This window comes from Mus musculus, chromosome 13 (assembly GCF_000001635.26).
Source record: "Mus musculus strain C57BL/6J chromosome 13, GRCm38.p6 C57BL/6J".
NCBI lineage: Eukaryota > Metazoa > Chordata > Mammalia > Rodentia > Muridae > Mus > Mus musculus.
Window position 1 is genome coordinate 119,867,465 of NC_000079.6, and position 25,555 is coordinate 119,893,019.

General features: G+C 42.8%; 1 pseudogene; it reads right to left on the bottom strand.

Moving 5' to 3' along the window:
• Positions 1-3,814: 3,814 nt before the first annotated feature.
• Positions 3,815-5,611, bottom strand: Gm21358 (annotated as a pseudogene).
• Between the last annotated feature and the right edge of the window lie 19,944 nt (positions 5,612-25,555).

A 25,555-nucleotide genomic window follows, 5' to 3' on the forward strand; every position in this document is an offset into this window, starting at 1 on the left:
AGATATACTCAGAAATTGGCAGAATTCTCATATTGGTTCCCTGAACTGTAGAGTGAGGGCTATTATGGTTGGAAAGGCCAAATGGAAGCCTTTAGAGTTGCCTCTGCCAAAGAAAATAGTGAATCAAAAACAGTATCGTATTCCTGGAGGCATTGCAGAAATTACTGCCACTATCAAGGACTTGAAAGATGCAGGGGTGGTGGTTCCCACCACATCTCCGTTTAACTCTCCTATCTGGCCAGTGCAGAAAACAGATGGATCATGGAGAATGACAGTTGATTATCGAAAACTAAATCAGGTGGTAACTCCAATTGCAGCTGCTGTACCAGATGTAGTTTCGTTACTTGAGCAAATTAACACATCTCCTGGCACCTGGTATGCAGCTATTGATCTGGCAAATGCCTTCTTCTCAGTACCTGTCCATAAGGACCACCAGAAGCAATTTGCTTTCAGTTGGCAAGGCCAACAGTATACCTTCACAGTTTTGCCTCAAGGATATATTAACTCTCCTGCCCTGTGTCATAATTTAGTTAGAAGGGATCTTGATCGTTTGGATCTTCCACAAAATATCACATTGGTGCACTATATTGATGACATTATGCTGATTGGACCAAGTGAGCAGGAAGTAGCAACCACTTTGGACTCATTGGTAACACATATGCGTATCAGAGGATGGGAAATAAATCCAACCAAAATTCAAGGACCATCTACCTCAGTGAAATTCTTAGGAGTCCAGTGGTGTGGGGCATGCAGAGATATTCCTTCTAAGGTGAAAGATAAGTTATTGCACCTGGCCCCTCCTACAACCAAGAAAGAAGCACAACGTTTAGTGGGTCTATTTGGATTCTGGAGACAACACATCCCTCACTTGGGTGTGTTACTTAGGCCTATTTACCAAGTGACTCGGAAAGCTGCTAGCTTTGTGTGGGGCCTGGAACAGGAGAAGGCCCTTCAACAGGTCCAGGCTGCTGTGCAGGCTGCTCTACCACTTGGACCATATGACCCAGCAGATCCGATGGTACTTGAGGTGTCTGTGGCTGATAGAGATGCTGTTTGGAGCCTCTGGCAGGCCCCTGTAGGTGAATCACAGAAAAGGCCTTTGGGATTTTGGAGCAAAGCTCTACCATCATCTGCAGACAACTATTCTCCCTTTGAAAAACAGCTCTTGGCCTGCTATTGGGCCTTAGTGGAAACTGAACGTCTGACAATAGGACACCAAGTCACTATGCGACCTGAACTACCCATCATGAGCTGGGTACTATCAGACCCTGCAAGTCATAAAGTGGGACGTGCACAGCAGCAGTCTATTATCAAATGGAAGTGGTATATACGTGATCGGGCCAGAGCAGGTCCTGAAGGCACAAGCAAGTTACATGAAGAAGTTGCTCAAATGCCTATGGTTTCTATTCCTGTTACAATGCCATCTGCTGCCAAGCATGCGCCTATAGCCTCATGGGGTGTTCCCTATGATCAACTGACCGAAGAGGAGAAGACTAGAGCCTGGTTTACTGATGGCTCTGCACGTTATGCAGGCACCACCCAGAAGTGGACAGCTGCAGCATTACAACCCCTTTCTGGGACAACCTTGAAAGACACAGGTGAAGGGAAATCTTCACAGTGGGCAGAACTTCGGGCAGTACACATGGTATTACAGTTTGTTTGCAAGAAGAAATGGCCAGATGTACGATTATACACTGACTCATGGGCTGTAGCCAATGGATTGGCTGGATGGTCAGGGACTTGGAAAGATCACAATTGGAAAATTGGTGAGAAAGACATCTGGGGAAGAAGTATGTGGATAGATCTCTCCAAATGGGCAAAGGATGTGAAGATATTTGTGTCCCATGTAAATGCTCACCAAAAGGTGACTTCAGCTGAGGAGGAGTTCAATAATCAAGTGGATAAGATGACCCGTTCTGTGGACAATCAGCCTCTCTCCCCAGCCATCCCTGTCATTGCTCAATGGGCACATGAACAAAGTGGCCATGGTGGTCGAGATGGAGGTTATGCTTGGGCTCAGCAACATGGGCTTCCACTCACCAAGGCTGACCTGGCTACAGCTGCTGCTGATTGCCAGATCTGCCAACAGCAGAAACCAACACTGAGCCCCAGATATGGCACCATTCCTCGAGGTGACCAGCCAGCAACCTGGTGGCAGGTTGACTACATTGGACCACTTCCTTCGTGGAAAGGACAGCGTTTTGTTCTTACTGGAGTAGATACTTATTCTGGTTATGGATTTGCCTTTCCTGCACGTAATGCCTCTGCTAAAACCACCATTCACGGACTGACAGAATGCCTCATCTATCGTCATGGTATTCCACACAGTATTGCTTCTGACCAAGGAACTCATTTCACAGCCAGAGAAGTACGACAGTGGGCTCACGATCATGGAATTCACTGGTCTTACCACATTCCCCATCATCCTGAAGCAGCTGGGCTGATAGAAAGATGGAATGGCCTTTTGAAGACGCAGTTACAGCGCCAATTAGGTGGTAACAGCTTGGAAGGCTGGGGCAGAGTTCTTCAGAAGGCAGTATATGCTTTGAATCAGCGCTCGATATATGGTACAGTTTCACCCATAGCCAGGATTCATGGGTCCAGGAATCAAGGGGTGGAAAACGGAATAGTTCCACTTACTATCACTCCTAGTGACCCTCTAGGAAAATTTTTGCTTCCTGTCCCCATAACTCTAGGTTCTGCTGGCTTAGAAGTTTTGGCTCCAGAGAGGGGAGTGCTCCTACCAGGAGCTACAACAAACATTTCATTGAACTGGAAGCTCAGACTTCCCCCTGGTCATTTTGGGCTTCTAATGCCCTTAAACCAACAGGCTAAAAAAGGAATAACAGTGTTAGGAGGGGTGATAGATCCAGATTACCATGGGGAAATTGGATTACCTCTTCACAATGGTGGTAAGCAAGATTATGTCTGGAGTGTAGGAGATCCCTTAGGGCGTCTCTTAGTACTACCATGTCCTGTGATTAAAGTCAATGGGAAACTACAACAGCCTAATCCAAGCAGGATGACAAAGGATGCAGACCCATCAGGAATGAAGGTATGGGTCAATCCTCCAGGAAAAGAGCCAAGACCTGCTGAGGTGCTGGCTGAAGGTGAAGGAAATACAGAATGGGTAGTAGAGGAAGGTAGTTATAAATACCAATTAAGGCCACGTAACCAGTTGCAGAAACGAGGATTATAAAGTAATATGAATGCCCATTGTAAATTTACTAATGCGTTAGCGATTGTACGAGGGATAGTTATATCATGTTAGGCATATTTACAACCTTGTTATTGTTTCATGTGAACATGAGATATTATTTGTGTCAAGTTGACAAGGGGTGGATTGTAGTGGCTATTCCTGGTTGTCAACTTGACAATATTTGGAATGAACTACAATCCGGAATTGGAAGGCTCACCAGTGACCCTTATCTGGAGGCTTGGAGATCCTTATCTGGATCTTGGTTTGAAGATCTTGAGCCATAGTGGCTATGGATTCCAGAAGATTGAATCTCCGAGTTAAGGAACACACCTTTAATCTGGGCTATGCCTTTCATCTGGGATTAAAGGTGTGGTGGAACACACCTTTAATCTGGGCTACACCTTTTGCTGGAGACAATATAAGGACATTGGAAGAGGGGAGTCTAGCTCTTGCTCCTGCTCCTTCGCCTGCTTGCTGCGTGAGACTGAGTAACTGCTAGATCCTTGGACTTCCATTCACAGCTGTGACTGAACGATTGTTGGGAATTGAGCTGCCGACTGTAAGTCATCAATAAATTCCTTTATTATCTAGAGACTATCCATAAGTTCTGTGACTCTAGAGAACCCTGACTAATACAAACACACTATAATTCCATGATGACCTCTTATTCTGGGCAGTGCGGGCCACAGCCCGGTTCTGATGAGCCAAATGGAGCAGAGTCTCCACCTCTTTCTCACAGGAAACAGGGACATATAGTGCATTGGTGACAGTAAGCTCCTCACTCCCTGGGCTTGCCCGACGAATCTCACACTCGCCCCCTTGTCCCTTGCGGGGCCCAGTAGCTAGCAGGTCTCGAAAGGTCTCATTGTAGATCTCTACATAATTCGCCACAAAACTGTATGTTCAGCCCTGGCCACTCATCTCTTGGGCCACAGAGAACAGATGCCGCATGACCTGAGGGATCAGCCCTTCCAATTGGGGGTCTCCCCTAGGCCCACCTTCCATAGTGAAGGTCTTGCCACTGCCTGTCTGTCCATAGGCAAAAATGTACACAGAGTAGCCATCTGGTGCTGACTGGACAAGCATGGAGATCTCCTCAAACACTTCCTCCAGCTTGCTTCCTGGCAGGAACATCCGATCAAAGGAGAAATCATGGTGGGTAGTGGGTGCTGGTGCCCCAGTCAGGGTGGAGCGCAGATCATCAGACTGTGAGAGGTTAAGGCAAGTCGGGGGATCAGAGGGTCCAACAGGGCCAGGAGGAAACACGAGGAAGCCAGGAGATGGAGTGGATTCCCCTGTGAGGATAGGGCGCACGTGGCAGAACACCCGGATATTGCCCTTCAGTTCCTGCAGCTGGTTGTGGAGTCACCACCGTTCCATCTCTAACCCATAGAGCCAGTCTCCTTGCTCAGCCAGTAAGGCCATCTGGGCTTCAGTCTTCTGCCGAAGACACACCACCTCTTCTTGGCTGCTTGACAGAGCTTGGCTGCTCTTCCAGTTGGGTGCTCAGTGTGCTCTGCTCCTCCTGTAATTGCAGCCGCTCTCTCTGAAGCTTCTGAACCAGTCTTTCCGTGGTACCCAGACATTCCTCCAGCTCCAAGACACCTGCACTCAGTGTCTCCAGCCTCTGCTGTTCCTGCTCACCTCAGGAGCATACACTGGCCAGCTCCCTTTCCAGGGTGTTCCGCTCTGTCCCCAGGGTCATGGCCTGCTCCTGGACCTCTCTGAGTTGCTTCCGAAGTTCCCAGTTCTCCTGTTCCAGCGTTTGAGTCTTCTCCTAAAAGCGTTTCAACTCTTCACTGAGGTCACACAACTGGCCCGTCAGGTCCCAGGCAGGGCGTTTGCCAGGTCTCTTCCTTTCCACCACGGGATCAGTGGATGTGCCAGGCTTCTGGGCAGAAGCAGCGGGAGCTGGCTTCTGGTTCCTCAGCACTGTACCAACAGTAGAGCACCCACGAGGTCCTGTCTTCTTAGGGCCTTTTTTTTTTTTTTTTTTTTTTTTTTTTTTTTTTTTGAGACAGAGTTTGGCTGTCCTGGAACTCACTTTGTAGACCAACCAGGCTGGCCGGGAACTCAGAAATCTGCCTGCCTCTGCCTCCCGAGTGCTGGGATTAAAGGCGTGTGCCACCACGCCCGGCCCTTAGGGCCTTTCTGAGCTGCAGTGTGGCCTTGGGTCTGTGACACTGTGCTGAGGAGTGGTCCTCTGGGGCGGGATGTGTCAACTTTGGTCACTGCACCCATGCCTCATGTCCATTTCTTTGCGCGCTCCAAGGCACCCTCCATCTGGTCAGGACCCCTCTTGAGCCTGCTTGCTGACACGAGCAGTTGGGAGGAGGACTTGACCAGAGTTGTCTTCAGCTCTGTGTTCCTCTTCACTTCCAACAAAGGTGGCCTCTGCGCCTGCACATCCATGGTGGTCTGCACAGGATGGGATGTAAAGGCAGCAGGCAGGTGCTGATACCCTGAGACCCGTGTCCTCTCAAGGGCTCGTGCTGCAGAACGCCAGAGCCAGGCCATCTAGGAGCCAGGCCAATGTGCCACACCAATCCTCCACACCTGCCACTTTTGAATTTCTGTTCTTTCTTTTCTACACAAGATCTTACTATGTAGCCCCGCCTGGCTTTTCAGCACAAAATAATTGTTAAGCCAAAGTGGCAAATTTTGGGTGTTAACATTCTTTCTACCTTTACCAGAGTTTTGTTAATATGCTTAACTACTGATGAACACTATAGTTCGTAGTCATCCTTTTCTTCTTCCTCCTCCTCCTCTTTGTAAATACTTCCGAAGTGGTCCATCAAGACGCTCTCCTGCCCTACACCCCCAAGAAAAAGAACAATGGTGTCTCCAAAGGTTGTCTTTCTGGGTACAATTTGTTTGTTGTTAACAACACAATATTATTTTTGCCTTGAAAGCAAAGTAAATCATCAACAGAAAAATGTTAATTCAATGAGAAAGGTATCATGATACAAGTTCTAGGGGCTCTGCCTCTAAAGGAAGCTGAGCAGTGATCTTGATTAGTAGCTCATTTTCAGCATGCTAGTGTGGAACCAGCAGCAGTAATAGGAGCTTTGGCAAGCAGATATTTGATTTTGAAAAAAATCTTTTTCTTTCATTATTTATTATACATATTTTATTATATATATTATAAATAAATATATTAAATATTAAATATTACACATATATTTTTTATTATTTATTTTTGTTTATGTGCTACCGTGTGTGTGTGTGTGTGTGTGTGTATGTAGGTGAGTGCATGCCATGCATGTGCAGATACCTGCAGAGTACAAAAGAGGGCTTCAGACCCTCTGCATCTAGACTTACAGGCCTTTGTGACTTACTGGGCATGGGTGCTGGGAATTGAGTATAGGTCGTCTGGAAGAGAGGTGCACGCCCTTAACTGCTAAGCTGTCTCTGCTTCTCCACCCCCAGACTTCTTGTTAATTCTTGTTAATTCTTCTTGGAATTCATGGAGCTTGATGAAGTTCAGAAGGTGTCCTTATGTCTAGGTGATAGTGGCAACAAGATTCTGGAATAACTCGTGCTATGCAGCTTCTGGCTTCTCTGTCCTTTGCTTCATTTTTTTCTTCATCTCCTCCACTTTGGTTAGAAATGTGTGAGACTTCATCATTATGTAAAGCCTCTGAGTAAGGGAAATATAAGCCTGCACTATATAGAACATTTCCTGTCCTGATTAAGAAGAGAAGGCATGACTCATTTGTGGTAAAATGACAATGGGAGAGACTCAGTAGAGACTGAAGTGGAACACTCTATTGATATAAAGCAAGTGAACAGACTTACCACGTATTGATGGTTTATTGGTGAGGACCTAGCAGAGAGAGGTACTGGGTTGAAAGGAAGTGTCAGGAGCTGGAAGCAGAGTTGAATGGAGTTAATTTGGATGTGAGTTGTGCTCGTGATTGCAAAGCAATGCAGAGAAGCCCCTAACAGATACATGGGCTCTTCGTGAGGAATGTCTGAGCTGGGCTGTTTTGCTGAGTGTGTTGGGAAAGGCACAGCCAGGTGGGACTCTCTGTATTGTCACTGTGACGGAAAGCATGGCAACACTAAGATCTCTGGTGTCTTTTAGAACAGTTCCAAAAGACATTGGATCTTTTTCCATAGCAGAAACTACAAATTCTTTCAAGGCAAGTGTGCTTACCTAGGTGACATCCTGGACTTTAAGTAGGGAGACAGTCTGACTGAAAACCTGGTAGACTTTTAGATCAATTTGGACCTCTTTAAAAGAAGTGTTTGGACCTGTCTCCTTAGCACAGAAAACAGTCTTGTAAATGAGGTGTCTGTGGGGCTGGAAGATGGCTCGGCAGTTAAGAGTGCTCATTGCTTTTCCAGAGGACCCAACTTCAATTCCCAGAACCTGAGTTACCTGTAACCCAGCTCCAAGGGGACTGGAAAGCTCTTGTCTCACACAAGAGCTTTGGGCACACCTACACGTGTACCTACCCACACACAGATCCACAGACATACATACATACACACCCCAAAAATAAAAATCTTAAAAAAAAAAACAAACCAAAAGGAGACATTTAGACCAGGACTCAGAAAAGACTGAGCCTGTACAGAGACATATCTTTGAAAGTTAAATAGATGGCAGACCTTCGTGTTCCCAAGAGAACTGGGAACTTAAGTTGACGGTAGTGATAGCGCGCCCCTCAGAAAATCACAAATATTTTCCAAACGCAGATAATATAAAGTTTTCCAAGTGGCATTGGAAATATAATTACTGCCATTATCAAAGTGCCATGGAATGACTTGCAAATGTGAGTTGTCAGGCACTTAAGCTAAAGTCCTCCCCTCCCTTACTGTGGACATGGGCGCAGGCTTCTGTGAAGTGTTCAGCAGAGCATTTACTGTCTCGTTGCAAGCTCCTTATTTGGCATGCCCTACAAACTACATAAAAAAGAAGACAAATATTTATGAAGGCATTCCTTAATGGATGGTAAAGTCATGCAATGGGCTTCCATGGTTTCATAGGCTGAGCTAATGTGGCAGGGTGTATATTAATAATTTAAGAAAGAAACACATGTGGAACTCATTTCCTGTTGGGTCAGATACATAAATGGGGTGGTGTGGGGGAAAAAGGTGTTTTATTTTTTTTTCCTTCAGCCTCCTGGGGATTGGGGTAAGATTTTTGAGTTCTCGAATTCTGAACTCTAACTTTTGCTCCACTCCTGGAGTGTCTGAGGCTACAGACCCCTGAAGACTAGATATTTCTTTGCTCATAATATAAAGCAGAGTCAAAGAGCTGGGCAGCTGGAGGGATGGCACATTGTCCCCAGGGGATGCAGCAACTACAGTTCCAAGTCTGACCCCCACCCTCCAGGCAAAAGGTTAGAAGACTCTTCCCTTTGATCAGCCGAAGGGGAAAGAGTCTAAGATACTAAGATGGAGTTGTAGATTGAGAGGAGGAGTCAGCAGAGCCCACTCTGCTTTGAGAGTGAAGATTAAAGTTTATGTGCCAGGTTGGACATGGTGGTACACACCTTAAATTCTATAAAACCAGCAGGCAGATCTCTGAGTTTGAGGTCAGCCTGGTCTACAGAGTAAGTTCCAGGCCAGCCTGGGCTATACAGACAGCGAGATCTTGAACAAAAACAAACAAATCAAAACAAGAAGTTTCTATGCCTGTGGTGGTTTGAATAAGGACGACCCCACGGGCTCATATAATCACGAGGGAGTGGAACTCCCAGATAGGAATAGAAGGACTGGGAGGTGTGACGTTGCTGGAGGACGTGTGGTGTACTCTAAGATTTCAAAGACCCATGCCAGGCACGGTCTTTCTGTCTGCCTGCAGGTCAGGATGTAGTCGTTACATTTCCAGCACCACTCTTGCCATGCTTCCTGCCATGATAGTGAACTACATCTCTAGAACTTCAAGCAAGCCCCTGGTTAAATGCTTTCTTTCATAAGAATTTCCTTGGTCATGGTGTTTCTTCACAGCAATAGAACAGTGACTAAAACTAGTGGGTCTCAACCTTCCCAATGCTGTGATCCCTTAACACAGTTCCTCATGTTGTGGTGACCCCCAACCGTAAAATTATTTTGTTGCTAGTTCGTAACTGTAATTTTGCTATTGTTGTGAATCTTGATGTAAATGTCTGATTTCTGTCCTTGTCGCCTTTGCATATGCATCCCCTGACCTGTTACACTAGTCTGCCCTGCACCTGCCCGGACAGCTTCTGTAGAGACTCAACTCAGCCTTAGCCTCCCTTGTTATTTACGTATGCTGTGCAGGGAAGAGACACTTCAGATACTTTCCTCATGTCAGAAAACCCAGTCCTTTGTACTGTTGTCCTCATAAATATGGCCTCAGAGGGCTCTCACTGGTTAATGATTGCAAGGTTGGCGAGCAAACTTTAAGCTTGCATGACAAATCCAGCTTGCAACTTCAAGGGAACAAACTTGATTCTCTACAATGTTCTACTGCACAGATGCCATCTTGCCACCCAGCTGTGCCAAGTCTTCAGGCTGCAGAGCCCTTCCAACCACAGAAACAGGCTCTCAATATTATAGAAACAGCCCCACCCTTCTTGCTAAGCAGAGGGAAATCTAATTTCATGATGACAGGCATGATGTCAGAAGTAAGGTAGAATTAATGAAGGTGAACAAGTATTTTTTTTAAAGTTTATTTATTTATTATATGTAAGTACACTGTAGCTGTTTTCAGACACACCAGAAGAGGGCATTGGATCTCATTACGGATAGTTGTGAGCCACCATGTGGTTGCTGGGATTGAACTCAGGACCTTCAGAAGAGCAGTCAGTTTTCTTAACCACTAAGCCATCTCTCCAGCCAGAAGGTGAACAAGTATTATCTAACTCCCTGTGTTTAGATCAGAGGATGGCTAATACAATAAGTTTAAAAGTACTTCTGTCCCGACCTAAAGTTCCTTCTTGTTCAAAGTCACTGAAATGCCATTGGTCTCAACTGCAGGTTAAAATCAGGATGTGAAAAAAAAAAAAAAAAAAAAAAAAAAAAAAAAAAAAAAGGGACCGACATGGTAGTATATTCCTTTAATCCCAGCACTGGAGATCGAGAAGCAAGTAGGTCTCTATGAGTTTGAGGCCAGTCATGACTGCTTCATAGTAAGACTTTGTCTTAAAAAGAGACACCTTTAATCCCAGTAGCAGGCAGATTCTGAGTTAGAGACCAGCCTGGACTGCAGAGCGAGTTCCAGGACAGCCAGGGCTACACAGAGAATCGGAGGGAGTGGGTTTTCTCCTACAGGTAGGTTCTGGGAATGGAATTCAGGTCATCAGGCTTAGCTGCAGTCATCGGTAACCACTGAGACATCTTTGTGGCTACAAAGTCACAAATATTAGTTAAAGCTTTGTGACTTCAGTTTTAAAGAACAAATGAGTTCTCCTTCCTCCTCCTCCTCTCGCTCCTCCTTCTCTCTCCTCTCCTCTCCTTCCTCCTCCCCCTTCCTTGCTTCTTCCTCCTCCTTCTCTTTCCTCCTCCCCTCCCCTCCTCCTTTCTTTTTCTCCTCCAATTCCCCCTCCCTTTTCCTCCTCCTTCTTTCTTCTTCCTCCTTCTTCTCCTCTTCCTTCCTTTCTCTTCCTCCTCCTCCTTCTGGAAAACATCAAATGGTGAAAACGCCGGTCCAATGGGTCTTGGGGCCACAGTTGTGGTAGAGGCTGTGGCAATGGAGCTATAACCAAAGACAAGGAGTGGATCCCTGGGCCACCTGGATGAGGACGTGAGGATCAAGCCCCTGGAGCAGAGTTACCTGTTCTCCCTGCCCATTAAGGAATCTGAAATCACCGACTTTTCCCTGGGCGCATCCCTGAAAGATGAAGTTGTAAAGATGGTGCCAGTGCAGAAGCAGACTCAAAGCAGACGGTGGACCAGGTTCAAGGCTTTGTGGCTATTGGGGAGTGCAAAGGTCATGTTGCTCTTGGTGTGTTAAGTGTGCCAGGGAGGTAGCCACTGCCATCTGAGAGGCAATTGTGTTCGCCAAACTTTCCATTCTCGATGTGCAGAAAAGCAACCAGGAGAACAAGATGGTCATGCCCCAAGCTGTTCCATGCAAGGTGACTCTGCTGGTGTGTCTCTTCCCTGGTCCAGAAATGCTGACATTATCTCTGCTCCTGTGCCCAAGAAACTGTTGCTGATACCTGGTATTCGTGACCGAAGCCAGGGGCTACAACTGCCACCCTGGGCAGCTTTGCTGAGGCACCCTTTGATGCTACCTCCAAGATCTACAGCCATTTCACACACACACACCTCTCCCCCACCCCCCACCCCGACCTCTAGAAGGAGACTGTGTTCACCAAGTCTCCTTATCAGGAGTTCACTGGCCATCTTGTGAAAACCCACACCAGGGTCTCTGTTCAGAGGACCCAGGCTCTGGGTATGGCAACCACATAAGGGTTTCTATGTAAAAAATAAAAAGTGAATGAAGTCTGGGGATTGGGGGATGGGGCAGGAGGGGGAGAGAGCAAGAGCTCAAATGAGTCCTAAAATGAATAAATTCAGAAGGAAGTAGGCATTTATATGTTGCTAGTAGAAGAAAATTACAACCCTTTAGAAAATAATTTTAAAATGTTTATGAGTATAATTTCACTCTGGATGTTGTCTTAAGGCATCATCTGAAATGAGGAATTTTCTTTTTAAATGTAGTGATCATAATACTATTAAAAGTAGCAAAAACTTGGAAATAAAGTTTGTATAATAATTACATGAATCACAGCCTGGAGTACTATGCTGCCATTAAGATGAGGCTTAGCATGTCTAATGTTACCATGGTAACTGAGGCAACTCGGCAAGGAACTCACTGTCTATAAAGAACTACATCTACTCATTATCCTCCCCACACGCCTGCACTCTGCTCACAAATGCTTGGATTCCATTTGAAATGATCTCACTATGTCTTTCAACTCTTAGATGTATAAAACTTGTTTTCCAGCCGAATTCTGGGTATATTTAAATTATAACATTTCTTGTCATAAGAACAAGAGATACAATCCATGAAACATTCAAGAATCAGTTTTCACCCTAATTAAGTCCGACTTCCTGGCAGTGGCTGATAGGCTGGAACACATGCAGGTGAAATTCAGGGCAGCAACTAAAGGCACTAGCTGAAGTCTGCAGGCTCAACCCTCTCTCCAACCTCCCCTCCCTGCAGGAGCTCAGCACTTTGAAGCTGTTTGCTTGTGGCTTTTGCTCTTTGGGATCGCCTGGGTGTACTTGTCCTTTGTAAAAAAGTCGTCATGAGTTATTCTTATTCTGCCTTATTCTGCTGCCATAGCATAAATAAAATCTTGAATTCCTCCAGCTGGGTCAGGGCCAGACCTAAGCCTGGACCAGTCAGACCCAGGAGGTTGTACTACAAGAAGCGCAGTGTTGTGTCCTAGCAACTAGAGCAAAGGACTCGACTCCGATGACCGCACAAAGCATCAGTTTAAAGACTGTATTTCCCCCATTAAATAGCTAAACAGCTGTATTATCCTTAGAGATGTTGTGAGGCAGGAATGGTAAAAGCATTTCCAGTTTTATAGCAAAAAAAAAAAAAAATGATTATTTTGGTTTGTGGATTGTCTACTGTTGCAGACTTAATGTTAAACAGAATTGGGAATGTTTGATTTAATTACTCTTTGATGAATGCATATCTTTGATGGAGGACCATCATAAATATTAACTATGTATTAAAGGCCAGATCTGCATTTTCCCCCCTGAAAATTAGGCTGAAAATAAGAATAAATGGAATCTACATGTTATGAACACTCTAAAATGTTTGAAATTTGTATTTTAATTAGTAATACATATTCATTATAGATGAGTAAAGATGATTTCACTGACCCATAAACTCAGCACCTGCCGCTAAGCGGACTGTAGCTATTATTAATATGTTGGCATGAAACTCTTCCTTTTTTTCCCTGCATTTGTACACATATATGGCATCTTATTCTTCTCAAATGGGGCGTTTCTAGAAAATATTAGGGTTACTATCGTCAATACTCATTAGTGGTTTTATGATAAGTATGTTACAGTTTTTCTCTTAACCAAACTAGCTCCCAAATAATTGAGACTGGACTATTATATTTATTTATCAAGCTTTAACTGCACAACAACTCCTCTAGGCTAATCTGTCTACCTCCTGGTCAACATCCTCATGATACTTGCATTTTAGTATTGATCTGCCTCTTTCTGCTTCAGGTGTTTTCTCATGGTATCTCCTGAACTCTCTCTCCTTGGCTGAATCCCTATGTCTGTCTCCTGTCCCCTCACCTGGTTGGGAGGAAGTCCAGCCCTATTCTCTCCTCCTGCTCAGTCATTGGCTGATAAGCTAGCTTTATTGACCAACCAGGGAGAAATGGGGAGCAATGTTTACACAATATTGAGAAATGAGATTCTTTTTTTTTTTTTCTTATAAATGAACATTTAGTTTTATTCATGGGAGTCTCACTGGGGAAACAAACTACTCTTAAAGATTAGGGTTAGAGTTAGGATTAGGGTTAGGGTTAGAGTTGCATGCCCAGCAGTAGATGGCCAACAGAAAACAGACCCAATGATATCTTGAGATATTCCTTGTCTCATAATGTCATGTCAGGGGTTTCTTTTTATCTTATACACACACACACACACACACACACACACACACACACATTTTAAATTAGATATTTTCTTTATATATATTTCAAATGCTATCCCAAAAGTTCCCTATACACTCCCTCCACCCTGCTCCCCTACCTACCCACTCCTGCTTCTTGGCCATGGCATTCCCCTGTATTGGGGCATATAAAGTTTGCAATACCAAGGGGCCTCTCTTCCCAGTGATGGCTGACTAGGCCATCTTCTGCAACATATGCAGCTAGAGATAAGCGCTCTTGGGGGGCACTGGTTAGTTCCTATTGTTGTTCCACCTATAGGGTTGCAGACCCCTTCAGCTCCTTGGGTGCTTTCTCTAGCTTCTTCATTGGCGGCCCTGTGTTCAATTGTAGCCTTCCCTAGCCTTGAAGCAGGCTGATTCAGACCTTGCTGCCACTGAATATGAGACCACCTGGGGTGGAGCCTTCAGACCGAGATGGCTCTATTCTGTCACCTGCTGCTGCTCTCCTCCAAGACACTGCTACCTGCTGAGAGGCCCCTGAGATATTCTGGAGGCACATCCTATCCTGCAGGTCGCCTACAGGCTGGCTCCAGACACCAAGAATGGAATGGGGGCGGGGGGGGGGCGGGGAGGTTGAAGTGGGAGGGATGGGCGGGAATCGCTGTCTTGTAAGGAGCTCCAGGAGAAGGAAAGAATTAAATGATCATATCAGGCACACTGAGCAACAGGTATTTATGCTAGCGCTGGTTTTAAACTTCATTTTTTTAAAGTGTTGCTGGAGGTGCTATAGGAAACGGGCTAAGTTGGAACAGTGCTGATCTGGCGCTGGTTCCACTTAGGGTTTGACAGCGAAATATGTGTGGGATTAGAAACTTGAAATCAGGCGGTTGTCCGCAGCTTTCTAAAGCTGCTTCAGGCGAGAGGAATAGGGTTTAAAATAATAAAACAGGTGGTTGTCCACAGTCGAAAACTGCATCAGGGGGCAGGGGCGGGGGAGGGATGGGCCTTCCCCCTTATAAGCACACTCTCTTAGTAAACTCACAGGCCTTGATCAGAGAAATTTTTGTCTTGGCTTCATTATCTTTTCTCATAGTCTAAGTCTCTTTCAGCCCCAGCCTGCCTTCCAGAAATACCCGGTTCATGTGCATCAGGCTAGAGGAATAGGGTTTAAAAAAATAAAATAAAATAAAATAAAATAAAATAAAATAAAATAGAGGAAAATGGAGTTTGAAACTCTCCCAGAGACAGAGAGAAAATTGGGGGACACCCTGCTTTATTCTCTCTGGCCCCTACAGCAGAAGTTCTCTGCTCTCTTTGTGTTGTCTAATGTCTGGTGCACCAATCTGTTTAGTATCAATTCATGTGTATTTTGTTTCATTGTCTGAATGACTGAATGTTTTGTGTTTCATGTTGGAAAATAAAAATGGCTAAGACTTTATCTGCTGGTTCAGCAAAGCTAAATGTTCAGAGAGTGGCCCACACTTTAGCCAAGAATCAAGCACAGCAGGGGAGCCACTGCTGGAAAAACTGCTTTTAAAGAAAAGGAGCCTGCAACCTCTTGGTTCTAAGGCAAATAAACTGATAGTATTTTCCTAGAAAATTCTCTGCAATCGTGATTATTGTGTTTAGCAAGTGACAAAGTGCCTTCTTATCTTATAATTATAGCTTGAAAAAGTAAAATTCTTGGATTGGTCTAAACTTATAAGATTCCTGTAGCCACTTAACTTGGTTTTTACTGGTCTTAAAGGTATAATATGCTCTGCGTGTCTTCATCATAGAATATTAGCTTATAAGTTATTGGGTATGATTAAAAGGGTGTAACATTGGTAGCAAGACAGCTTTAAATTGGTAACTCAGGTTTGGAGTCTTTCAAACACGTGGCACAAAGCAGGCCAAAAAACTAGGCCTCTAAGGATACTTCTAGTTGAGATAATATTTAATGTGATTCTTATCCTAAAAGGTAGACTTAAAGGTAAGATTTAAAACAATGTCTCTTTAATGAAGCATTAAAATTTGCAGTGTCATGCATTCATAGGTATAGATTGGCAGCCAAACTTTGTAACATGACAGTAATGTTTCTAATATTGATTCTAAAGATGATAAATTGATTTGAAATTGGGTTTTGCTGCCTTCAGGGAAATTTCTCATTAGGTAAAAGAACACAGTTGCAGATCTATCCAGATGTTCTTCTAAATAAAGTTCAAATTCAAAATTTATAAAAGGTCAATCAGACTGTAGAATTTAAGAAGGCATTATAATCTGGCTTGCCTACTTCATGTAAAGTTATAGATTTAAAGGTTTTTTTTTTTCCTTTGCATCTTGATAATTGTAAAGGGTTTGATTCTAGTGAACTGGTGATCTCTGGAAAATTTTGCCTCTAGGTATGGCTAATATAGCTTTATGTTATGTAAGAAAAAATTTTATTGTCTCTGCTTCAATACAAGAAGCTAAGACTTTGAATCTTTCAGTGCATATTGTTTCCTAAGTGGAAAGTATTTTATTAACCAATGCCTCTCAAGAGAAGTTTATTTCAAATCTTTGCTCTCACATAATGAGTTTTAAAGTTATGGGGTGTAGTTGTTGCTCCAGAAAAGATTCAGAGGCAATATCTTTATAATATTTAGGGTTTTAGTTATACCATAAAGTTGTGGTACAGAAAATCTAAGAACGAAAATTTGATTTGCTTCAAAATTTTATTTTCAAAAGCTTCTAGGAGATGTTAATTGGCTAAGGCCTCACCTTAAGGTCTTAAAGTCACTTAAACCTTTGTTGGATGTTATCTTGAGAGACACAAATTAACTGGGAAAGAACAAAAGGCTTAGCAGAAAATAAAGAAAGCTTTTATAATTGTTATTAATTATAATCAATGGCAATTAAGTACTAGCTGCTTATTTTAGTTATGGTTATTAATTGTGCCCACAGAAATTCTTTGGCAAGAGAAAACATTAACATAAAATCATCTTTCTTTGCCTCAAAGCAAAGTTTTAACATCCTATTAAGGCTGCTGTGGTGCTAATAAAGAATTGTAAGATAAATTTGTATATTTTAGAAAAACTATAACAAAAATTGTGTCTTAAGAACCTGACAAAGTGTCTGTTTCTTGTTCCAAACAGCAATTAAATTGGTTATTGTAGAATATTGATATTTGGCCTATTGCATACCATCATTTTAAATAAAGTTGATAATTATTATGCTAAAGATAAGTTGAAATTGTTTTTATGCATGCTTTTGTACCTTCTATAAATTCAGTCACACATGCATCCCATTTACTATGTTTAAAAACAGCCCTTCTATGGGAGAAAAGTATATGTGAATTGGATCACACGCTTATTCTTTTGAGTTTCCTCCTTATTCAGCACAGATAATTAAATTGTGTGCTGTAGATGGTGTTTTAAAATGTTGAATAATCAAGCTTTAATTTGTATATTAATTGTCAATATTATATCTCAGAGCTTACAATTGCTTAAAATTGTTCATCCCTCAGATACTATAAATTCTCAAATTTGCAATTGTTTATGCATATACAACTCATAAAAATGCTGTTATTTTAAGAAGACTGTTTTTGGACATTTAATAAATTGTTCTAGATTGCCTGGACAAGACCTCTTTAGGCAATGCCATGCTGGATTTATATCTCAGATAGATTACAGGCCTTACATAAGAATGATTGGCTATATAATCTTGTTCTTTATATATTCAAACCAGTAATGGCTTGGGATAATATTTTGGTATTTTTAGAGAATGTGCATGTCAAATTGAAAAAAAAATTGTTCTTGGTGATCTTAGATTCTGTTTCCACATAATGGTGTTAATTCTTGAGGAGTTATACTTAATCAATTGCTGCAAATGAATGCTCTTATTTCTGATAAATAAATAAATAAATAAATAAAGTATGCCTTGATCAGAGCAAAAATTGTCTTGGCCTCATTCTTTTCTCACCATCTAGTCTCTTTCAGCCCCAGCCTGCCTTTCAGGAGTTCCTGGTTCATGTAAGCTGCAGGTGGCTTACAGTTACAGATTGGTGCTACGAACTCAGACCTGAAAATGGCGGGGTAAACTGAGGGACCGCTGTCTTATGTGGAGCTCCACGAGAAGAGAAGAACAAGAAGATCATATCGGGCACAGTGAGCAACAGGTATTTATGCTAGTGCTGGCTTTAAACTTCATTTTTTAAAGTGTTGCTGGAGGTGCGATAGGATATGGGATAAGTTGGAACAGTGCTGGCCTGGTGCTGATTCCACTTAAGGTTTTTCAGCGAAATATGGGACTAGAAAATTCCAAACAGGCAATTGTCCGCAGCCTTCAAGATCTGCTTCAGGTGAGAGGAGTAGGGTTTGAAGAACAATTGTTAGAAAAATTTTCAGATAAGATAGATTCTTGCTGCCCAAGGTTCAGAGAAGAAAAAAACTTTAGATAAGAGAACCTGGGAGAGAGTTGGAAAAGCTTTGAAAAACACCCAGGCAGATAATTTCACCCTTTGCCTCTGGGCACTTGTAAAAAAGATGCTCTTGAAAAGGCTATCTCGCAGGTGTCAGATAGTACCCAGACAGAGCTTGAAGAATCTCAGGAAGAGCACCTGTCAGAGAGGACTTTCTCAGAAAGGGGCCCTCTCAACCCTAAATTAGAAAGATATAGAGACTCTAATGATGAACTAACTTTAGACAAGGAAGATCATTCAGAAAGAGGAGCCACCAAATATTTTGATAAGAATTGGTGTCGCAAACCTTCCGTTCCACCTATGGCCTCCACTATAGATGCTACTCAAATGGGCATGCAACTAAGTAAATTAGAGTTTGAAATTAAGTTGCAGAAATTGACTAATGAGCTTTGGGAGCTAAAAAGGGTGTCACATACAGGGGAGAACAACTCCTCTGAAATGTACCAATCTCCTCTAGAAAGAGCTGTGGGTCAGGTTTGTGGGGAAGGGCAAGATACATCAGAAGTGCTAGCCTTTCCTGTAGTTGAGATAATTGACCAGCAAAATAACAGAGTCAGACAATACCAGACTTTGGATTTCAAGGTGATGAAGGAGTTAAAAACAGGTGTTTCACAATATGGCCCCAGAGCTCCTTTTACACAAGCATTCTTGGATACTGTCATGGAGTCACACTTAACCCCCCAGATTGGAAGACTCTACTTAAGGCTACTTTGTCAGGAGGAGATTTCTTACTTTGGGATTCTGAATGGCAAGAAGCCAGTAAGAAAACTGCGTCTTTAAATGCTCAGACAGGTAATCCAGACTGGGATATTAACATGCTTTTAGGAGGAGGTTGATATGAAGGCAATGCTAATCAGATTGGTTGTCCTGTTGGAGTGTATGAGCAGGTTGCTATGGCTGCCCACAGTGCTTGGAAACAATTCCAGCTAAAGGGGATCTTGGTGGAAGTTTAGCCAGCATTGGGCAGTGTCCTGATGAGCTTTACCAGAACTTTGAGGATAGGCTATTAATAGTAGCTAGTAAAAGTCTTGGAGACTCTGACACAGGAAGTCCTTTCATTATGCAATTGGCTTATGAGAATGCTAAAGCAGTGTGTCGAACCGCTATCCAACTGTACAAAGGACAGACGGATTTAGTGGGATATATCCATCTTTGTGCAGAGATTGGGCCATCATATAATGATGGTTTGGCTTTCGCCACGGCTTTGCAAGGAACCACCATATAAGCAATGCTTTCACAGAAACAAGGGAATTATGCATGTTTTAAGTGTGGAAGTTTGGGTCATTTTAAAAATGACTGTCCTAAGAATAAAGGTGCCTAGAGTGGGCAAGCAGGCCATGCTCCAGGAGTTTGTCCTCGATACAGGAAGGGCAACCTTTGGGCTAGGGTGTGTAAATCCAAGTCAGACATTCCAGGCCATCCGTTGCCAGGAAACGAGAGGAGGGGCCCGCCCCAGGCCCTGAAATACCCACAGTAAGCAGCTTATGGGACCATGAAGCTGCTGCCCAGCCAAAGAAAACCATTTTTTAACTTGTCAGGGCAACCCCAGGAAGTGCAGGATTGAACCTCTGTTCCACCACCCACACAGTATTAACCCCAGAAATGGGAGTTCAGACTCTGCCTACAGGAGTTTTTGGACCTCTACCTGCATAAACTTGTGAATTTCTTTTAGGACAAAGCAGTTCTATTGTCAAAGTCCTGCAGATTTATTCAGGTGTTATAGATAATGATTATGAGGGAGAAATTAAAATCATGGCTGCTTCCCCTCATGGTGTTATAACTGTATCTGCTAATCAAAGAATTGCTCAACTTGTCTTAGTTCCTTTGCATCTGCTACCATCCAGATTTGTTAAGAATGAGAGAGAACAAGATGGCTTTGGTTCCTCTGGTGTGTATTGGGTTCAATCTATTACTAATCAGAGACCTAACCTTAAATTGACAATTGAAGGAAAAGGCTTTGAAGGATTAATAGATACTAGAGCTGATGTAACAATTATTAGAGGACAAGATTGGCCTTCAACTTGGCCTTTGTCTGATACGCTTACTCACCTTCAAGGAATTGGTTATTCCAATAACCCAAAACAAAGCTCCAAATTGCTAACCTGGAGAGATGAGGAAGGCAATTCAGGACAAATTAAGCCATATGTTATGTCAAATTTTCCTGTTACCCTGTGGGGAAGAGATCTCTTGTCACAGATGGGTATTATAATGTGCAGTCCTAATGAGGCAGTGATCAAGCAGATGCTCAGATAAGGATTTTTGCCTGGTCATGGGCTAGGAAAGAAAGGACAAGGTATTAAGACTTTTGAAGGTCCTAAACTCACTCTAACCCAAGAGGTTTGGGGTATTTTCAGTAATGGCCACTATCTTGCCTGCATCCCATGTTGATAAAATTAAATGACTTAATGATATTCCGGTGTGGGTTGATCAGTGGTCTTTACCTAAAGAGAAAATAGAAGCTGCCTTTTCACTAGTGCAGGAGCAATTAGAGGCAGGGCATTTAGTAGAATCTCAGTCTTGTTGGAATACTCCAATTTTTGTTATCAAGAAAAAAATCTGGTAAATCGAGATTGTTACAAGATCTAAGAAAGGTTAATGAAACCATGATACTATGAGAGCTTTACAACCTGGGCCTTCGTTTCTGGTAGCCATTCCTCAAGGATATTATAAAATTGTGGTAGATCTGAAGGATTGTTTCTTTACTAATCCTTTACATCCTGAGGATTGTGAAGGAATTACTTTCAGTGTTCCTTCTATTAATTTTAAAGATCCTATGAAGAGATATCAATGGACAGTTCTCCCACAGGGCATGGTGAATTGTCCTACCTTATGTCAAAAGTTTGTGGCACAAGCCATTCAGCCTGTGAGACAACAATGGCCTATGATTTACATCATTCATTACACAGATGATGTCTTGATGGCGGGGGAAAAGACCCCCAGGATTTGCTATTGTGTTATGGCGATTTATAAAATGTCTTCGCTGATAAAGGACTACAAGTAGCTCCTGAGAAGATACAAACTCAGGATCCTTATAATTATTTGGGTTTTAGACTTACAAATCAAGCTGTTTTCCCTCAGAAGATAGTTATTCGCAGGGACAACTTAAAAACTTTAAATGATTTTCAAAAATTGTTAGGTGATATTAATTGACTTCGCCCCTATTTAAAGCTTACTACAAGGGAATTGAAACCTTTATTTGATATTCTTAAAGGGAGTTCTGATCCTACCTCCCCTAGATCTTTAACCTCAGAAGGATTGCTGGCCTTACAACAAGTGGAAAGAGCTATTGAAGAACAATTTGTTACTTATATAGATTATTCTTTGCCTTTACATCTGTTAATTTTTAATATGATACATATGCCTACAGGATTGTTGTGGCAAAGGGCTCCTCTAATGTGGATACATTTGAGGATATCTCCTAAACATAATATCCTGCCATATTATGAAGCAGTAGCTCAGATGATCATACTTGGAAGGAAACAGACACTAACTTATTTTGGCAAAGAGCCAGATATCATTGTTCAGAGTTATAGTGTAGATCAAGATACTTGGCTGAAGCAGCACAGTACGGATTGGTTGCTTGCTCAAAAAGGATTTATAGGAACTGTAGATAATCATTATCCTCAAGATAGGTTGATAATTTTTTTTTAAAAAGATTTATTTATTATTATACATAAATTCACTTTAGCTGACTTCAGACACACCAGAAGAGGGTGTCAGATCTCATTATGGGTGGTTTTGAGCTGGGATTTGAACTCAGGATCTTTGGAAGAGCAGTCAGTGCCCTTACTAGTTGAGCCATCTCACCAGCCCCGATATAATTTTTAAATGTACATAAGGTGATGTTTCCTAATACGACTTCTTTACAGCCTTTATATGATGCTCTTTTGATTTTTACTGACGGCTCCTCTAAAGGGCAATCTGGATATCTTATGAATAATCAACAAGTAGTCATAGAGACTCCTGGCCTCTCAGTTCAGTCAGCAGAGTTGACATCAGTATTGAATGTTTTTCAGTCAGTAAATGATGCTTTTAATATTTTTACTGATAGTTTTATATGTTGCACAATCAATTCCCTTATTGGAGACTTGTGATATGTTTAACTTTAATACACCAGCAGGAATTCTGTTTTCACAATTGTAAAACATCATTCTTGCCCGAAAACATACATTTTATATTGGCCATATAAGAGCTCATTCTGGTCTTTCTGGACCTTTAGCTGCAGGCAATGATTGCATCGACAGAGCTCTAATAGGAGAGGCCTTAATTTCAGATCTTGTTGCTTTGTCTAGACGTGATCATGATAAATTTCATCTCTCTAGCCATACCTTAAGGCTCCAACAGAGAATCACTAAAGAACAGGCAAGAATGATTGTAAAACAATGTCCTAAATGTATTACTCTATCTCCAGTGGCACATTTAGGAGTTAATCCACAAGGTCTTATGCCTAATCATATTTGGCAAATGGATGTAACTCATTATGCAGAATTTGGAAAATTAAAAAAAGTATACATGTTTGTATTGACACTTGTTCAGGATTTCTTTTTGCTTCTCTACATACGGGAGAGGCCTCTAGAAATGCAATTGATCATTGTTTACAAGCCTTTAATGCTATGGGATAGCCTAAACTCATTAAGACAGATAATGGGCCATCCTATACTGGCAACAATTTTATTTCATTTTGTAAGGAATTTGGTATCAGACATAAAACTGGAATTCCTTAAACCCCATGGGACAAGGAATTGTTGAACGTGCTCATGGCACTCTGAAAAATTGGATTTAAAAACAAAACAGGTGCATGGCTGAAGATCTGCTCATGGCAGTGCTGGAGGAGGCCAGGAGCCACTGGTGCAGAATCCCAAGACAGCTTCTTCACACACAGGACCAAAAAAGCCAGCTCTACTGCTCTAGGCCCAGGCACACAAGGATATCAGCAGTGTGAATTCTGGGATGGGTCACATGAGCTTTTTGCAGTCACACTGTGGGTGGTATTCATAATCCTGAAGAGGTGGAGGAGGCAAGCAAAGGACCCTGAAACTTGGTTTTACAAACTCACAACATAGACAAAGAAGTGAAAAAGGCAAAAGTTGCTTTCATTGGAGTTCTTCAAAAGACCCTCACCCACAAAGTCCACCGAGATTGCCATTGCTGCAAACTGCAGGAAGATTTTTTATTGATCCAACAAGTTGGGGACTCCCCTCTCAGCATGCAGGCCAGAGGAGAGACCCAGAACAAAGAAAGAACACACATTTTATACCTTGTAAAGGGCAGATTTGAGCAACAGGGTTCTCATTGTTGTAGCAAGTAACCCTTTCAGGCATTGGTTGGTTTGCATAGTGACTACCTCAGGCCTAGTGTCTTACTTTGCTTGCCCCCATGGTGGGTTATTATGATTTGGTCAGCAAAGCAGTAGTACATTTTGAACTTATGGATCAGCTATTAATGTCATAGCTATTAAGTCATGACTATCAAAGTCAGGAGGATTCTAGCAACAAGGTCAGGGTGGTTTGTGGTCCTCAGAATTCAGTGTGGTGTGGGGTAGGGGGATTTCTCTGAGAGCTGCTATTTTTGTTATGGTAATTTCTCTGAGAACAGCTAATATTATTTTGACAGCCTCAGGCTTAATCATTTTGACTGCTAAAACTATATTTTTACATTTGTTTAGTCAGCCAGCTTCCTTATCCAGCTCTGCACTTGGCCTGCTAGTACAGTTTGGAAAGTCCTTTTCGAAGGGAGAAGGTACTTGGTGGTCTTGAATTCATTTTTTATATTACACTTTTAGACTATTATAAAACAGAAACAACACACCAAGGAGGTGAGGGGCAAGAAGAGAATTGTAGTGCCAGGGAAATGTTAGTTATCTCCAAAAATAACAGACATGCACCAATATAATATAACTAATAGTAGGTTCTTTATTTCATTTGAGTTAGCTTGGTCCCCTCCAATGAACCGCTGTCATGCAGGATGGTTTTGTGGTTTCAGGGCAATGCAGGAGCCAGAGACAAGGAAGGAGTCCTGGTCAGAAGTCAAAAGTCTCCATTGGCTGATCCACAGTACTCCTTCTGAGCTGCATCCCAGAGACTTCTTCACAACAGGGGGCGCTGCGGCACTGGCACTTGAGTTGGTGGTAACCTCAGTGCTCACACTCTGGACCCCCTTCTCTAGTAGCTATGTTTTGTCCCCCAAGCCAAGTTCAGCTGGGTTGTCAGAAGTTCAGAGCTGAAATCTGAAAGTGATTTCAAAAGTCGTAAGTGATTTTGCTCTCCGTACAGTCTCTGTGCTGACAGGATTGGCCTGTGCCAGGTGGAGGTGACATTCTGTGATGACTCCAGTCAGGAAGGTGTGTGTCTAAACACTGACCAAAATGCCTGATGACTGTGTGTGAGGATGTAGGCGATGCTATGCAGGATCCCTGGATTCAGTTTGTTTTCTGATCCTCTTGGCCTCCCAACATTTCGAAAATTAGATTTCATACCGTTTACTGTTAGTAAATAGCCTTCTTAGCCCTGCAAGTGTGCCAAGACTTGCTACACCACCCCTTCCTACAATGAAGACAAACGGAGTGCAAACACAAATCTCCATCGCAGCTGCTTTTCTTTCTGTTCACCTGATGTTTTAGGGATGGTACAGACATCCTCAGCATGGTGCAGAGAACACAGTTGGCAGTGGAGGGAAAGAGTGAGTTTCAGAGTGAGAGCTACTAACTTCCCAGGCATTGTCTTAACAGATGAAATCCCAGGAGAAAGATCATAACAGACTCTCTCAGTTCCTGAGCCCTGATTTACATAGCTGCTTCCATTTACTCTCCACAACCGCAGTAAGACCTGTCATTCAGACATGTCCATCACTCAGTCCCCCCTCCTTCCTCCCTCTCTCCCTCCTTCTCCCTCTCTTTCTCCTTCACACTCTCCTTCTATTACTTCCCTCCTTTCTGCCTTCCACCCTCCTTCCCTTCTTTCTTTTATTTGTGCCTTTCACTACATAACGCTGTCTGTCTAGAATTCCCTGTGTTAATCAGGCTGCCCTAAACTGTCAGGGATCCACCTGCCTGAGTGAACATACCTACCTCAGATCCATCTACTACTAAAAGGCTAGACTTCTGGAAGACCAACAGCTGAACTAAGGTCTGATAAAATGTTAAGCTCTTCCAAGACTGGAAGCAAAAGACACCCTCTCAAGTTGGCTGAGTTTTCTCTGTCAGGACCAGCACTGCCCTGACCTTCTGACTTAGCGAGTCCTGTTTCTAGGGGTGAGTTCACATATGATGTAGAAATTTATTCTGGAAATTGCTGAAAATAGAAAGATTCTCCTGCGCAGACGTGCTGGCACAGGCCTCTAATCCCTATAA